At 39.4% G+C, this 16738-nt stretch overlaps 1 protein-coding gene across 1 annotated transcript in view; it reads left to right on the top strand.

Moving 5' to 3' along the window:
• Positions 1-16738, top strand: part of MEGF10 (multiple EGF like domains 10) — a 346338-nt gene that overhangs the window by 263453 nt on the left and 66147 nt on the right. The gene's annotated exons all lie outside the window — the stretch shown is intronic.

The raw sequence follows: 16738 nt of genomic DNA, 5'->3' as shown, positions 1-16738 counted from the left end.
GGGTACGGTCCAGAAGTTAGATTCCTTAACTCAGTAAGGCAGTTGTGGTAACACAGCTACTGTATTCCTGCGTCTGTTTTTACTTGTTCGTTTATCTAATATATTTTCTTGGTGATGAAAACTTACCAATTGTTGGTTCTAAAGCAGAAGTAAAATTGATATTTTCAATGCTTAACATATTTATCTTTGAATTCTGAGGTGCAAATAATAAGTACTTGCTCAGATTACTGGGGAGAATTATTGGTAATAAATGAAAATTCATGAACATTTAGGTATTAAATCAATTCATAGTATAGTATATAATTTTTCTCCATTATGTTAGAATTATAATTGTAAAATGATGGTGTTTTGGACTATAAGCAGATTGCACTTAAAGTCCTATATTCATTATTATGAGGATTAAATGATGGAATGCCATGTAATACAGTTGCTTTTCTAAATTTCACAGTTAAAACTTAGGTTTTCTGGCTAACTCCTTGCTGTGCGTGTAATTGTGCACTCTTCCTGTTCCTTTATACTTCGTTTTGCCTTGAAAAATGTGAGAAGGAATTGAAGTGCAACTAAATTGTAATGCATGAAACGTTTACATTTAGAGAAAGGGAAAAATAGTTTTAAAAATTAGCAGACTCTCATGACAACACAACTTTGTCCTCCTTGCTACCAAAGAATTTTCTGAAACTAGTCCAAAAGAACTTTAAGCTATGTAGATAAGCTGGTTTTAAGAATTTTTACTTGCTTCCATTTGGAATTGGGGAGATTACTCTTTATCTTGTTAGAACTACTTGTTTGAGACTTGTGATCTCTTGACTGCCTCTAAAACAGCATCTTCAGGAGGTCCTTATGCTGTCTGTGCATAGAACATTCCATGTGAAAGAGCCTTTTTGTCGTGTCCTAAACAGGGGTGTGTGTGTGTGTGTGTGTGTGTGTGTGTGTGTGTGCGTGCGCGCGTCTTTCTGCCCTGACAGGCTTCCCATTCTAATGGGTAACTGTCCTGCAGAGTTTTGTTAGCCTTCTGTTAGAGATCAGGAGGGGAGAGGGCACTTTGTTCACATGCTGTTGAGGCAAAATGTTTGGGATGTGGGATCTGGCTCATGTCCATTTTTCTGGCCAACTGACCTCAAATGCATTGTTGCTTTCATTGACTTTTCCAACTTAAAGATCAGTTGTTCCTACACATTTGGAAGAAAAATAACATTATTATATAAACCATTGGGAAAGAAAAGAGTGGCTATATTCTTCATTTGAGAAATGAGATTTGTTACTAATTTCAGGGTGAGAATACTGTGGAATAATTTTAGTTGCAGTCATACTTTGTCCCCTAAGAACTGAAGCTTACCTCAAACTAAGAGATCAGACTAAAGAGTGTGTAAACAAAACAAAAGGTCTACATGGGTTTCAGACTCTCTAGAATGGATTTAGGCCTTCTAGAAAACAAGCTGTTGCTTTATTTCAGAGTTGACTGACTTTTGAATGAAGCCTCTAGAATTCTGACAACACATGTTCTTTCAATCCTGGATGATGATATTGAGGTCACTTCTAGTTTATTCTCCACAGCTTATGTTTTGGCTTTATCATGAACAGCATAAATAAACGTGGACAGATATCTGAAGGCTTTAAAGATGTTCTTAGAAAACATTTCTGACACCTTTTTTAAGCACCTAAGGAAATGCTATTCTGAGCCAGAGCGCTGAATTTTGTTACCTGGGTTTTGTCTATAGCTGTTACCCTAATATCACTCATTAGGAAGTGTGTAATTTAGTTACTCTTGGCCAGATAATTCTTGAAGCAAATGCACACTCTAGTAATCTACTAAGTAGCAGAGTTAAAATGGCCTAATTCCCAAGGATTTTTATCTCTCTGCCCCCTCCTCTCTGGTTATTGTTAGGCATATATTTGATAATATATGTTAGATCCAGAAAATGATTGCTTTTTTAATGACACCAGTTCCTTGTATTACTCAGGGTCCAATCAAGAGACAGAAACTGCAATAATTTTTTTGAGTAAACCTTTCATTTTGGAACAATTTTAAAAGAGTTACAAAGAGAGTTGACAGTTTCCATACACTTGCATCCAGTTTTTCCCTTAACATATTAAGTTACCATTAGCTTGGCAAAACTAATTGCCAAAAGAAACTGACATGAATACACTACCAGTTAGCTCCTTACTAGTATATTACTATTAAACAAACTAGACTTTATTTGGATTTTATTATTTTTTCCATTAATGTCCTCTTTCTGTTCCAGGATCTAGTCCTGAGCACTGCACTGCATTTTCACATCTCCCCAGTCCCCTCTGGTCTGTGACAATTGCTCAGTCTTTGTTTTTCATAAACTTGACAACCTTGACGAGAACTGGCCAGATATCTTTCAGAATGTCCCCCAGTCTGTGTTTTCCTCATGACTAGACTAGGGGTCCAGGTTATGAAAATACCACAGAGTTGAAATGCCTGTCTCATTATATCGTATCAGAGGTATGATGATATTCACATGACAGCACTGATGGTGTCATCACTCGGTTAACCTTCATCATGTGAAGTGATGTGTAGTGTTTGCCAGGTTTCTCCACATAAAGTTACTATTTTTCCTTTTCCTTTTTCTCTGAGAATACGTCACTAAGTCTAGCCTACCCTCAAGGATGAAGGGTAGAGATTAAGCTCCATGGTTTTGAGGGGGAGAATGTCTACATATGTTATCTGGACATATTCTATAAGGAAGATTTATTTATTCTCTCCCATTTAATCAATCATTTATTCATATCAGTGTGGACTTAAATATATTTACATGAGAAGTCAATATTATATTGTTTATTTTGTTGCTTAAATTGTTCCAGCTTTGGCAACTGGGAGTTCTTTTAGGTGGCTTCTGTGTCCTTTTCATACGCCATTGCCCTTTTGTTTGGTCATTTTGTTTTGTTTGGTCTTTTGAGCAGTTCCTTACTTTCTGCTACTGTAGGATACTCCAAGCTCACTTTGTGTTTTTCCTGCTTCAGTTCTAGAATGAGCCATTGGAGAATGGTATTTAGAAACGAAGATCTGGTTGCTGGTGTGCTTGTTGCTCCTGGAACACATAGTAACTTGAGCAGGGAAAGTTTACTAAAAAGAATCATTAGCTATAACACGAATTTGGTGTAGAGATTGGCTAGTAGAAAGTAGATAACACTCAAAAGAATACAGGAATGGCAGAAATAAGGAGCATCCACTACTCCTAGGGCTGAGATAGAATACCTAAAGAGGAAGCCCCACTAACGGTGTGATGCAGACCTTGTTAGAGCACAGCCACAGCTCACTGAATGGCAAAGAGACTGCCATGGTACACCCCTAGTGAAACTTGCTGGAAATCTGCTTTCTGGAACTTGCTAGAAATCTGTTCTATAGGATGCTTGAGAAAGCTGTTCTGGAGAAATGTCTTACCGGAAGCACTCTGCTACAAAAAAGCCCAAGGGGGAATGCCAGGGGAAGTTGCTGGCTGATGGGTGCTGCTAGCCACAGTGCACTGTAGGAGCTGGATGCTGAAGAAGCTGCCTGTGCTGGAGAAGCCACTCCCACTGTGCTGACAGGGCAGGGGCTGGGTGCTGGAAGAGCCATGGGCACTTCTGGAGTCAGTTGAGCTGGCACACTAGAACCATGATGGGCAACACCTTCCTCCTACAGTGTCTCTCCGGCACCCTACAGAAAATGCTTAACAGTCAGCCAGCTGGCAAAGGAAGAGTACTTAAAGGGCCCACATCCATTTTTGTAGATAAAAATGAAGGATAAATTTAGCCCTGAGAGACAATAAAGTGATAACTGGTCCAGTCCACTCCTTTGTTTACTCAGCTCTTCTGTGCACCTTTCTACACACATTTGAATTCTTGTACATCAACAAAACGACTCTGCCTTTCCATCTAATAAAATACAGCCTGACATCTTACAAGTTAAGATGTTCTCACTCTTTTCCCAAAATTAGGAGATGCAAGTCCCCAAAGTCCTGGTATCCATAGCTGGTTATATTAATTTTTCCTGAAATTTAGATGAAGTACCACAGAATATCTTGCTACCTAGATACTAAAGTTATCTTCCAACAACTTTTATTTTATATAAAATTAAATAAAAATGCAAAGAGCAGAAAAAAAGAAAATAGCTTCTACAAATAAACACATAGATGTAGAAAGCAAAGAGAAATGTTAAAAACTACTACAGGCCTCTTTTCTGTAATTAGTCACATGCTGTACTTGTATGTATGGCCTCCTTCTTCCCCATTTCATATTTCTCCCTCTCAGCCCAAACCTCAGCTACTTAGGGTTCTTCAGCTGGAGGAGTGACTCAAACCTCCATTCCTGAAGGATCTGAATTCTCAGTTGTCCTGCCTTTTATAGGTTGTTGACACTTTCCATTAGCCTTTACTACCAGACATGGAAGTACCAAGAGGTGCCCCAAAGAATCCCTTGGGTTCTAGACGTAGATCAGCTTTCTTCCGTTATGCAGCAGCAGCCCAGTTTCCCTGGGCTAATCAGGATCAATCATTCCAGGCAGAAGAGTAACTCGTTTTCATAGCTATCTCTCTGTATATTTTTTCCTTCCCAATATACATGGGAAATTAAGAGTCTGACAGCACCTTCACAAGCACAAATTTAAAAAGGCTTCCCTTGGAGGTTTAGTATGACTGTTTACCTTGTCAGTGGATGGACGGATTCCTATATATGGTATACAGTCAGTGTTCCTGGGTCTCAATGTATTTTCTGTATGAAAAACCAGGTGTGTCAGAGAACTGAACATGGTTTGTTTGCTTGAAGTGAAATCATGATTTATTTGACTGACTTGGGCATATTACCTCTTTTTAGGTTTGATTAAATGATTTTTTTTAAAAAAGCATGCATGTATTTTACTTCTATTGGCATCCTAAAGAATACCCTAGCCTATGTGACATTATCTTAGCTCCAGTTCTCTCTTTCCTCCTCTTTCCTGTTCTCTCTCTGTTCCTCCTCCATCAGTATCTCTTAGCTGTTCATCAGTCCTGTATTTCTCTTCCTCCCTTACTGGATGATAACTCCTGGAGGGCAGGGGCTGTGCATTGTTGATGTCTCTGTTAATGCCTGGAGGCCTGTGCATTGTTAATGCCAGGCCTCCACTGTGCCTGGCATGTGATTGGAGAGCAGTAAATGCTTGTTTCATTTAATGAGATTGAATGTATGATTCTGAGAAGGTCATTCATGTGTTCATAGTTTGAACTTTCATTGAATACTGTGTGCAAGGAACTGTGCTGGATGCTGCAGATAAAGAAACCAATGAGGAATAGTTGTTGGTTCCCACAGAGCTCGCAGCCTGGAGAAAAGTAGACAGACTTGTAAATGTCTCGTCCTGAGAAAGAGAACAGCCTCAGGAGAAGAGGTGGATTGAGGAAGCTAGAAATGGTGGTGGGTAAAGTAGTGAGAGGTTTTCTGGCTGGAGTAGAAAGAAGGGCCTAATGTTGTGCTGGGGACAGAAAGCAGACTGCTGTGGGGTGAGGGGTGATGCAAAGATGCTAAAGCATAGACTCCTCTTCCAGAAACTTAACTGGGAAGTCAACAAGGAACGGTAAAGAGATAGGGAGTTAGTAAAAGACAAATGTAGGCTCAAGAGAAAGTTTGGTGTTTGTTTGCTTTTTTTTTCTTTTGCGGTACGCGGGCCTCTCACTGTTGTGGCCTCTCCCGTTGCGGAGCACAGGCTCCGGACGCGCAGGCTTAGCGGCCATGGCTCACGGGCCCAGCCGCTCCGCGGTATGTTGGCTCTTTCCGGACCGGGGCACGAACCCATGTCCCCTGCGTCGGCAGGTGGACACTCAACCACTGCGCCACGTGGGAAGCCCTGTTTGTTTGCTTTTGATTGTGTTTTAAGGTGAAAGAGGCTGAGAGGATGGTGAAAGAAAAGACAGAGTCTGGAGATTGAATTGAGAGTTCATTTAATCTAGGGAACACAGCTCCTGAGAAGACGGATGGGATCCTGACACTGATGGAAGGATTAGTGTGAAGTACTTCCCGTTCCCGACAAAACGAGGGAGGAAAGAGTGGCAGGCAGGATGTCGATAGGTTTCTGGGCTCAGGAGCTCACAGGCAGTGGGGAGGAGCATCTGAGTGAGTTCATATTTGATGACCTTTCTTCTCTTGGTAAACTGGGGAAGAGATAATCTGCTGATATCAAGGGAAGCAGAAGTTGGGTACGTTGATAATGATGATGACAGCAATAGTTCTCCTCTATTGAGAGCTTAGTATGTGCCAAGCATCTTTGTAAGGGCTTTACAGCTTTACAGGAACTAACTCATTTAATGCTCAACAGATGAGATGGTTACAATTCTTGTTCCTATTTTACAGATGAGAAAATAGAGGCACAGAAAAATTAATTGTCTTGCCTAAGTTTATACTTCTGGTAAATAGTGGAGCCAGACTCGCATCTCTTTTACAGCCAGTAATTTAAATAAGGATCTGGTGCCTCCTGGAGCTGGAAAGGAGATTTGGTGAAAGTGATAAGGGTCAGTGAATGAGAGCAGGAGGCAGGACTGATACCACCAGACAAAAGAACAAAACAAAAGTTCCTGAGAGGTGTCGAGGGCACACTAACATGTCATTTAAAATGACACCAATTTGGTTGAATGCATTTGTAATTTCCTCATTTGTAACATTAAGAATGTTGGGCAAGATTGTACTTACGATCCCTTTCAAACCTATGATTCTATGTGTGATTTACTCTCATAAATATGTGTCTGCAATCCCCGAGATCTTTCTTTGTTTTGGAAACCCTTTAAACCTTTTGTATGAGTAGCAATAATACATTTGTTCTCTCAACCCATATAATTCTATTTATGATTTTCTAAAGGTCTATAGAGAAATTTATTTCTCCTCTGGCTATAGGGCACATCCAAAAACACATGGAGAGTCCTAAATCAGCTAGCAGCCAGCAAATAGTTTTCAAATGCTTGTTCCCTAGGCTTTTGACATTAGTACCAATTAGAAACAAAAAATGGAAATTAATTTTGGTCTAGAAAATCCAAACTGGGGTTTATTTAGTCACCAATAGCATTTCTGGTTAAATGTACTTGGAAGTAGTGAAAACATGCCTAGGAGGCCAGACTAGCGCAAACATTTTCAGATACAACATTAAGAGTACTGATAACCTTTTAGATAAAGCAAGCACGCTGTGCTGCTCGGAATAAGTAGTAAGAATTTGCCTGCAGGATATTCGAACCGGGGAATCCACTTGAAGGGTATTACAAGCCAGAAATTGTAGGGCACAAAAAGCTGACTTGTTCACCAGCAAAGTCTGCCGTAAAGGTCTATTGACTGGATACAATAGAGGATCGATGTTGTCTGGGGAGAGAAGTCACCGGAGCCCAGTCCTCAAGGCAAGTCGTTAACATACCCATCACCCTGTCAGAATTACTTTAGAAATCAGGTTGATGGAGCAGCAGAATAAGAGTGGATCATTTGGGTTCACTGGCATGAGGGCTGGACATTGATGACAGGTGGGAAGGATTGAGCTTGGGATGAATGGTTCATCAGAACTGCCCTAAAGCAATTTCACTGATGGACTGCCCGAATATCTTGATAGAGGTCACACACAGAAACTGCAGATTTTGCCTTTGTGAAGGAGTCTGAAACCTGGGCTTTTGTTGGTTACTCTCTGGAGGGGCAGACAATCTCTTCCACCTCCACCCACCCAACTCCCTGTTGGAACTGAATGACAGTAGACTTAGTGCCTCTCCATTCTGTGCTGTCTCTTTGCCTCACTTTCCTTGGCTTAAAATAAGTTTCAAAGTATCTATGTCATATGCTTGTGAGAATTAAATGACACAATGGCATGATAATGGCTCAGTAAATGGTACTTACTTACAATTCCTTGTGTGACAACTGTGCCTTCCACCAGACTTCACATCAGACCGGTCTGTGGACTGGAGAATGGATGGAGGGGCTCTTTGAGGACATCTCGTTTCGCCCAGCAGGCCACACCCTTCTTGAGCAGGAGCCTCTCTTTCTCCAGAGTTGCTTGCCAGGAGGCTCCCCAGACAGAGCCCTGGTGCAGTTTTTTGCATTATCTCCAACCTCTGACCATTAATGTCCTTACCAGATGAATTCACGTCAGGTTCATATTGCTTGGGGCATGGTGAGAACACTATAAATGTTTATGTTACTTGCGCTAGTTGGTTCACATGCTGTAAAGACAAGGCTGGGCTGTCATTTTATTTAACTCCACTCCACACACATCATTTATTGATATTTTTTCCTTGTTTTTTTTTTAACCTTGTGTAATCTCCCTCTACATCTGTTTATCAGAAAATCTTGGTTCAACCTGAAAATATAAGATAATCTAACCTTTTCCTACTCTCTACTCCTGCCACTCAAATCCAAGCCACCGTCGTCCTCTCTTAATTGGTGATCACAATAGTTTCCCTACTGTTGCATCTACTTTAGCCCCACTCCAGTCAGTTCTCTGTATTGAGACCAGAGTGATCTTGTAAAACTGCACTTCAGAGCATGCTGCTCCCCTTCCCCAAACTCCCCAGTATTTCCCATTATGGTTAGAATAAACGCCAGAGCCCTAACGTGACCCACCAAGCCCTGTTTGATCTGTCCCTCCCTACCTTCCTGGCCCCTTCTCATCCCACGGCTCGCTCAGGGTACCACACTGCTCAGCCTCTGCCTACCTTTCTTGGAACACAGTAGCTTCATTTCTGCCTCTGCACTTGATATTTCCTCCACCTATAATACTCTCCTCCCTGGAACTTTATGTGGCTGGCTTCTAATTTAGGTCAACGAACTTTCAATCTATGTGTCATCACCAGGAGAGGCTTTCCCTGACTACATAAAGAATATTCTCCCATAACAATCTATTACGTCGTCTTTTTAACATTTTTTTATGGCACTATTTGAAAATACTTCATTTGTTTTTTTTTGTTTGTTTGTTTGGTTTTGTTTTTTTTGTCTGTATTCCCCTCCAGGATAGAAGGCCCATAGAAACGTGAATTTTGTCTGTTTTATTCACTGCTGCCTAGCTAATTTATTCACCTAATGTCTAGCACAGTGCTGGGCACCCAGTGATTCTCAATAAATATTTGTGGAAGGAAGGAATGAAGGCATAAATGTTCCAGGAGCAGTAATGGATATAAACATGAGATATGAGAGATGAAAGACTCTGCCTCTTCTTTCAAATGCTTTCAAGTTTAATAGAGGGATTGGAAGTCCATCTACAAATATATAGGCAAAGCATCTGGAGAAGTCAAGGAGGACGTGGTCAAAGGTCTTCTAGAGAAAGGGCATGACCTGAAGTCCTTCCTTCAGTGGCCTTAAGGGAGCTCAGGCTCCACTTTGGCTGTGTACAATGCAGGCTCATTCATCCTTGGTGAATTCCCATAAACTAGCAGCTGCAGTGAGATTGTAGAAGCCAAGCAAGATGAACTAGGTGTCAGTTCCATAAACTTTGAAGAAGTTGTGTAGTAAGACAGCTTCTCACCCTCAAAAGAGGAAAGGTTTTACCTTACCTGTAAAATCAGGGAGACTAATACCTGATTTTAGTAAAGCCATGTACATTTCCTCTCATAAGGTTATGCTGTTAATTGGCTAAAATTAAGTGCTCTGGTTTAATATATAGTCTGGTATCTTTCATGACTATATCAAATTTCTTATTATTTGTGATTGTGTCAAAGAATGTTTTTTAAATACTTGAAAACTTCCTCAGGGCAGATAAGAAAAAAAACTGTTTTTTCCTTCTTTGGTCAAAATATCTTCTAATTCATTGACAACCAAGTTGACTTTAAAAAGTTTGAATATTTGTACATATATGTTAGAGCAAAGTAATCATGTTTGACATGTGTAAATTAATAAAGTGTAGAAAGTAATAAAACAGTAACATTTATACTACTTATAAAGACTGTTTCAATAGGGTAAGTAGTAGAGGTTATAAGTGCCCTGCCTCTGGGCCATAAATGGTGTCTTAAAATTCTGTGAAAACCTAATGGTTTTACTACTCACTACTCTTGCACAAAGTGAGTGGAAGTAACTTCCAAAGAAAGTTTAAATTTTAATGGAATTGATTTGAACTTGGTATTAGTATATAGCCGTGAATTTTTGTTCATGTATTAAAGAAAAGCCCCTTTATCCTTACAAATAAAAATAGCCTCATGTTGTAAAATTAGTATTACACAAACCAGATTTATCCATGCTGTAAATTAGTTCTTAGAATAATTAGACTGCATCAAAGTTAAACAGTTCTTTAAGACACCATAAGCAAAGTTAAAAGAGAAAGAAGAGAATGGAGAAAGATTTCTGCAACGTATAAAACAAATGATTAGGGCTTCCCTGGTGGCGCAGTGGTTGAGAGTCCGCCTGCCGATGCAGGGGACACGGGTTTGTGCCCCGGTCCGGGAGGATCCCACATGCCACGGAGCGGCTGGGCCCGTGAGCCATGGCCGCTGAGCCTGCGCGTCCGGAGCCTGTGCACCGCAATGGGAGAGGCCACAACAGTGAGAGGCCCGCGTACCGCCAAAATAACAAAAAAACAAACAAACAAAAACAAATGATTAGTATATAGGATATGTTAAGAACTCCCACAAATCAATAAGGAAAAAAACCCCCTCAACTTTAGATTAGGCAAAGGATACAATAAAGTAATTCAAGGCAAGGAAACCTGATTGGCTAATAAGCATATTAGAATATTTATCTTTGTAATAACTGAGGAAGTACATAATGAAGGAACATGATGTCATTTTTCACCATCTGATTGGCAAACGTCTAGAAGTCTGACAATATCAAGTGTTAATGAAGATGTGAAAGGAAGCTTGCACACACTGCTCTCAGGAGGGTAAGTTGGCAGAGTAACTTTGGAGAGCAGTTTGGCTGCCTCTAGAATAATATGTTGATTTGTGTACACCATAGGATTAGGTAATTTTATTTTGACTTCTTTATCATCTGTCTGTATACCTTGGAGAAACCGTTGCATACATGTATAGGGGATATAGTCTTTGCATCTTTGTAACAGTGAAAATGTGGAGACAAGTAAAAATGGCCTTGGATATGAGAAAAGATAGATTTATTGGAGGTTGTTAATACAGTGTAATGCTGTGTAGCCATTCATTCCCATAAAATTCTATGTCGTAATAAACTGCATTAAAAGATGTGTCAACATTAGTGGATCTCAATATCGTAATATTGGGTGAAAACAAGATACACAGTGATATAAACAGTTTAATAGAAAACTAATAAATTGATAAAAGTTATGCAATATATTATTATTAATATATTAATAATATATTAATTCATGCAATATATAATTTTTGGACACACAAGCAGACTAGAATGATACACATTAAAATCATGACAGCGTCTAGAGCCAGTGCTCTGCAACAAAGAGAAGCCACTGCAATGAGAAGCCTACACACTACAACAAAGGGTAGCCCCCACTCACCGCAACTACAGAAAGCCCACGCGCAGCAACAAAGACCCAGCACAGCCCAAAATAAATAAATAAATGTATTTATTTTTTAAAAAAATCATGACAGTGGTTCCCATTGAGGAAGGAGTAGGGAAAGAACTGAAAACAAGGTACAAAGGAGATAAAAGGGACTTTAACTGTAATGTGGTATTTCTTGCATTAAATGATGAAGCAAATGTGATGTAATGGTCACAACAGTTAATTCTAGATTGTGAGAACATGGGGCTTTGCTATAGTAGTACTTGTCTTCTGTGGTTAAATTTTTTTTTTTTTACTCAAGAAAACTTAAATTTTTCAGACCCTCCTGTTAGCACTGAGGGTTTGAGACCTGATTTTCCTTACTGTTGGGTTTTAAGCAAATCATTTAAGGCTTCCGCCTTTTGGCCTCTCAGATCCAGGATGAAGATAATAAGTACTTGCACAGTGGTGGTCCTGAGTATGTATCCTTCAGTGCTCACCTCCAGCCCACCTCTTCTGGAAGCCTTCTCCCCTCCCTGCTCTCCTCTGCCCAGAGGCGCGGTGGGTGTAAGTCCTCTGTGTTTGAGTGTCCTGTGCACTGCAAGACTTAGCACATTCTTTTCTGATGAGTCTCACTGTTGGCCAGTCTCTTCCAGTAGACAAAGAAATCTTAGCTATAGGACAGGTCTTAGGGAGGAGCAATAGTAAGTACTCAACAAACAGAACTTAGTAACCATAGAAGCTGCTTTGTACATTTTTAATGGAAGAATAAATGAGCAAAAGAGCAAAAATATGGCAAGACTTTATAAAGCAAGATATCCCATAATGGCTCCCAAGGTCGTTGTTTTTCTTTTGACTTCAGTGAATAAATGTAATCCCCCCAAATCCCTTACTTAATCCCAGCCTACAATTTATATCCTTGAGATTTCCCTCCACTGTGAATAGAGTCATCAATATGCTCTCGTTGAGAGACATCAACATTCATATTTAGAAACATTAAAGAATAAACATTTCACACCCTTTTTTCTGGTTCATAATTTGGGATAAGCATGCACTGATGTTATAAAATGACAGTTCATGCTTCGAAAATTCATTTAATAAACATTTTTTAAAGAAGAAGAATAAAGGTTCTCTCTCTCGGCCACTGAATAATATTAATATAAACAGCACTGGGTGGTTGTCCATAGTGACTGCTGGCACTCTGTCAGCTCTCCAGCCGGCTTTTTGACATGTGAAGGACATGAGGTTTTAGTGCTTTCAGAGGATCTGGAAAATACATTTTTATTGTTCTTCTTCATGGATGGAGAAGCTTTACGAACTTGTTTTATTTTTAAAGCACTTGATGTTTTGAATGAGGATCTTTTCTTCTACATTAACAAAGGGAATGACACACCATAGCCTTGTTAGCCTGAGGCACAAGGAATGAAATCACAGAGAGATAAAAGACCCTGAGGGAACCAAGGCTTGGGAAGAAAGTGTGTATATTCAGGAAGAATCATGTTTTTCTATCCTTTGAGACAGCAGAAAATTATTTTGGTCTCTTTTGAAACCCACTGCACTCTGTAGAGATATTTTCTTGAAAGTGACTTATTTGTGCTTTGTCTATATATGAGAATATGAAGGGCTGAATTTTCTTTCCTATTAATTCTCTCATAATCACAGATTTTCCTATATTTAAAGTCAATGGAGAACATCACGGTGAAACTCCATGTAAAAATATATTTTTAAGTCCGTATAGCTGACTGATGTAACCTAATAGATGCTTGACATTTAGATGTTAAGGGCACTTACAGTCTTAGTTACTTCAAACAGCAACCCTGGTGAGGGTAGTTATGTATTATAAACTGATGGCACTTTCCCTATGATAAACATGAGTTCCAAGATTCAACACACTATCCCGTTGTAAGTATCTGGTAGAGATGTATCCACAAAGTTCTTGAAACCCATATAGTTCTACAGTTTTACCTCTTCGATCCCAGAGGTGTTAAACCAAGGTAAAACAAAAACAAAAAAATGGACTATTCAGTTCATCTAAAGGTTTCTTTATACCAAACACAAGCACACAGAATTGGGCCCTTTTGTTTTTCGCTATAATTCAGAACCAATTGCTTTTAAAAAAGCATCTTATACTTCAAACTGTGTTTCAAGGCTGTTTCTGTGGTCTTGGTGGGTGTAGATAAGCTGGGGAAAAATCAAGTCCTGGAATTGATGCCTTCTAATATGGCAGGATTCTTTAGATTTTATTTATGACCATCTACTTCTTTATGCTAAGGGGAGGATTATTAAGAAGTTCACATGTTTGTTTCTAAGTTTCTCCTTTTATATTTCTGGGCTCCATGTATGAGCTTACACCTCTGAACATGTTAATCGTCAGCAAGTAAGCAATTTCTAAATCCAGTTTTTAATTGACAATTAAGAATAGGATGTAAATTAACGCTGGTTTTCATCCCAGGTCTGAGCTTTTTCCAATTGGCTTTATAAAAATGGATGAAAAGGGTGATACACCAGGGCTTGTTTTTCCTTTATGGAGTTACTGGGCAATTTGTTTTTGGAATTCACATTGTTGAGAACCAAGTTGTCCTTTTTGGCATGAATGATTCATGCAAGACAAACAAATAATGAAAACCCCCGACAGGCCTGTTATTCCAGCCTCATATACAGCTGGAGGATGTTTTTCTAGGGGTGGGACGCTCCACTGTGCCAACCGCGGAATAAAATTTCTGCTGCTACCAGATCTGTGCTGTGCCACACAGAGCAACAAGTACTTTTGATGTAATTTGTACATTTCACCATCCCCATTTTACAAAAAGAAAATTAAGTGTAATAAAGGTCAGGGACTTGCTCAAGTTTCCATTCCTAAGAAGTTGCAGTGTTCCTGCTAAGGTCCAGGCCTGTCTAATGCTAAGTGATTGTACCCATTTCTTGAGCCAGCTAGTGATTGATGAATTTTGTAACAAGGTGAATTTGATGATAACCATCACTTCTTTCTCTAAGGGAAAAATGATTTCATCCTTTTTTTTTTTTTTTTTTTCTTCCTGCTGAGGGAGTCCTTTGGATGAGACAATGTATTCATGTGCCCTTGTTCTTTCCTCTGGAGTATCTGTCCATTTGGCATTTCTCTGTATCTCGAATTGTTCTCCTTTCTTTATTCTTGGTCTACACAAAAACGAGAGATTTACTAAACCATCTCTCGTTTGTTCAAAGATTTTTCCTAATGCCTTGTTTTTGTCAATACATGCGTGGCTATGGACATGTTGGAACATTTCTTATCAAATCATTCTGATGAACCTGCTACTAACACTTTGAAGCCTGGGAACTCTCATTTTAGGCAAATATTACTTCTCAAATATCTGTGACACTTTTGTCCTAGAAGGTTCCCCTTTGAAAAGCAGGCCAGTAATGAGCGCTGATATCGGATCCAGTAATTGATGAGCATTGCTCACTTGGGATGGTCCACAGGGTGTGTGGAAGAGCACAGATATGGAAGCATTGATGGGTTTGGGTTGAACCCTTGCTTTTGCCACCTGAATGCTAAGTGACTGAGCAAATTATCATCTGAGTCCATTTTTCACATGAAATGTTGGAGTAATTATACCCATCTTCTCGAGTTATTGTGAGGTTAAAATAAAGTAGCTGCATAATGCTGACACATGTTCAAAACTCAGTGTATCTTGGAACGTATTCTCTCTCTCCCTGTCCTTTGCGTGGAAAACTGGACTGCTTGAAGTGAATTAGGAGAGGAGGATGTACCTAGAATTGTGATGATGGTTTTAAGGTTTCTCTGCTTGTCCAAGTTAGTTATCCTGCTCTGCATGCACAATCACTTTCATTCACTCACCAAATATATCTTGAGAGCCAGCCATGTGTCAGGTACTATACAGGCCTAGTTTTCAGGTTAGAGTACTCCTTAGCAGGCCAGCTAATAGCATCAGTACTGTTTTCACAGTGAGTTCACTGCCCTTTCTGTTTGCATAGAATCATTTTCAACTTACAGAAGCTCTTCAGATTTAACCATCTCCTTAATTTTATTTTCTCTTTGAGAAATGCCCTATGTTCTCACTACTGAGATAATTTCCTATTTTCAGTGCCCCTGAATATTGAGTCACTGGCTGACCCCATAGGCTCGCTCAGTGAAAGGTCTTATCGTTGGCTGCTCCACCTTAATGGATCATATTAGATGAAAAACATAATTGTGGGATATTATGTTTAACCAAAATACGTGATTTCACTACTTCAGGAGCAGAATGGACTTGTGAAAAGTGCTTGGACTTTTGTTTGCAGACAACCTTGGGTTTAAGTACTGATACCACAGTCTGGTGTTTTGGGACATTTTACCTACATGTTTTCATCCTAAATATCCTCCATGTGCTGCAGGTGATAATGACACCCACCTTGTCAGTGCTGTGAGGACTGGAGAGAGGTGTGTAAAGCGTGGAGCACAGAACATAGCACAGTATAAATGCTCAGCAGATTGAACTATTTAAAAATGTAACTTTTTGCTTGCTTTTCTGCTCCTGCCAAAAGGATACATTCAATTGCAGAAAATTTAGAAAATCTAGTTAATCTAAATTAATAAAAAAAATCACGCACAGTCTTAAGACCCAGAGGTACCCAGTGGTCCCATTGGCCCACAGAGTGTTTCAATATCTGTCTCTCTGTCTCTGTGTCTTTCTCATTCTCCCTCTTCTCCTCCCTTCCCCACATATTAGGTTCAACCATATACAGTTGCTGATATTAGGCCATTTTTGACCTAAGTTAGTGACAATTTCATCTAGTTTATTCTAATCTGTTGCTAAAATTGGATCATGTGCTACATATTTTTAATCTACTTTTTACAGTTACAATATTGTAAACATCTTTCAAGTTCATTAAATATTCTTCTATAATATCACTTTTAATTGATGCATGGTATTCCATTGTATGATTATACCAAAATTTTTTTCACCAGTCCTTTCACCAGTGCTAGAAAATTAGGTTGTTTCTAATTTTTTTGTTGTTATAAACAGTGCTGTTATAAGCATCCTTAAAGCTTGGGCGGGGCTAGAATAGAGTGGTTTAGAATCCAAACTGAAGATGGGAGGTCTGTTCTTAACCACTCTTTGCCTGTGTAACTTTAAGCACGTCACCTGGATCTCTGTTTCTTCTTCTATAAAATAGGGGTAACTGTAGTCCCTGCTTCATAGGGACACTGTGGTCATTCATCTGTTTCAGGTGCTTAGAACAACATCTGTGGGCACAATGTAAGTATTACTAATTGTCTTTACACACTTATGTTTGTTTCTTTTAGAAAAATCCCCAAAGAGGAATTTATGAGTAAAGGGCTTTTTTTTTTTTTTTTTTTTTTTT

This window comes from Neophocaena asiaeorientalis, unplaced genomic scaffold, assembly GCF_003031525.2.
Source record: "Neophocaena asiaeorientalis asiaeorientalis breed wild unplaced genomic scaffold, Neophocaena_asiaeorientalis_V1.1 scaffold149, whole genome shotgun sequence".
Classification (NCBI taxonomy): domain Eukaryota; kingdom Metazoa; phylum Chordata; class Mammalia; order Artiodactyla; family Phocoenidae; genus Neophocaena; species Neophocaena asiaeorientalis.
The sequence above is the reverse complement of the archived record's forward strand: the minus strand, read 5'-3'. Positions and strand labels throughout refer to the sequence as shown.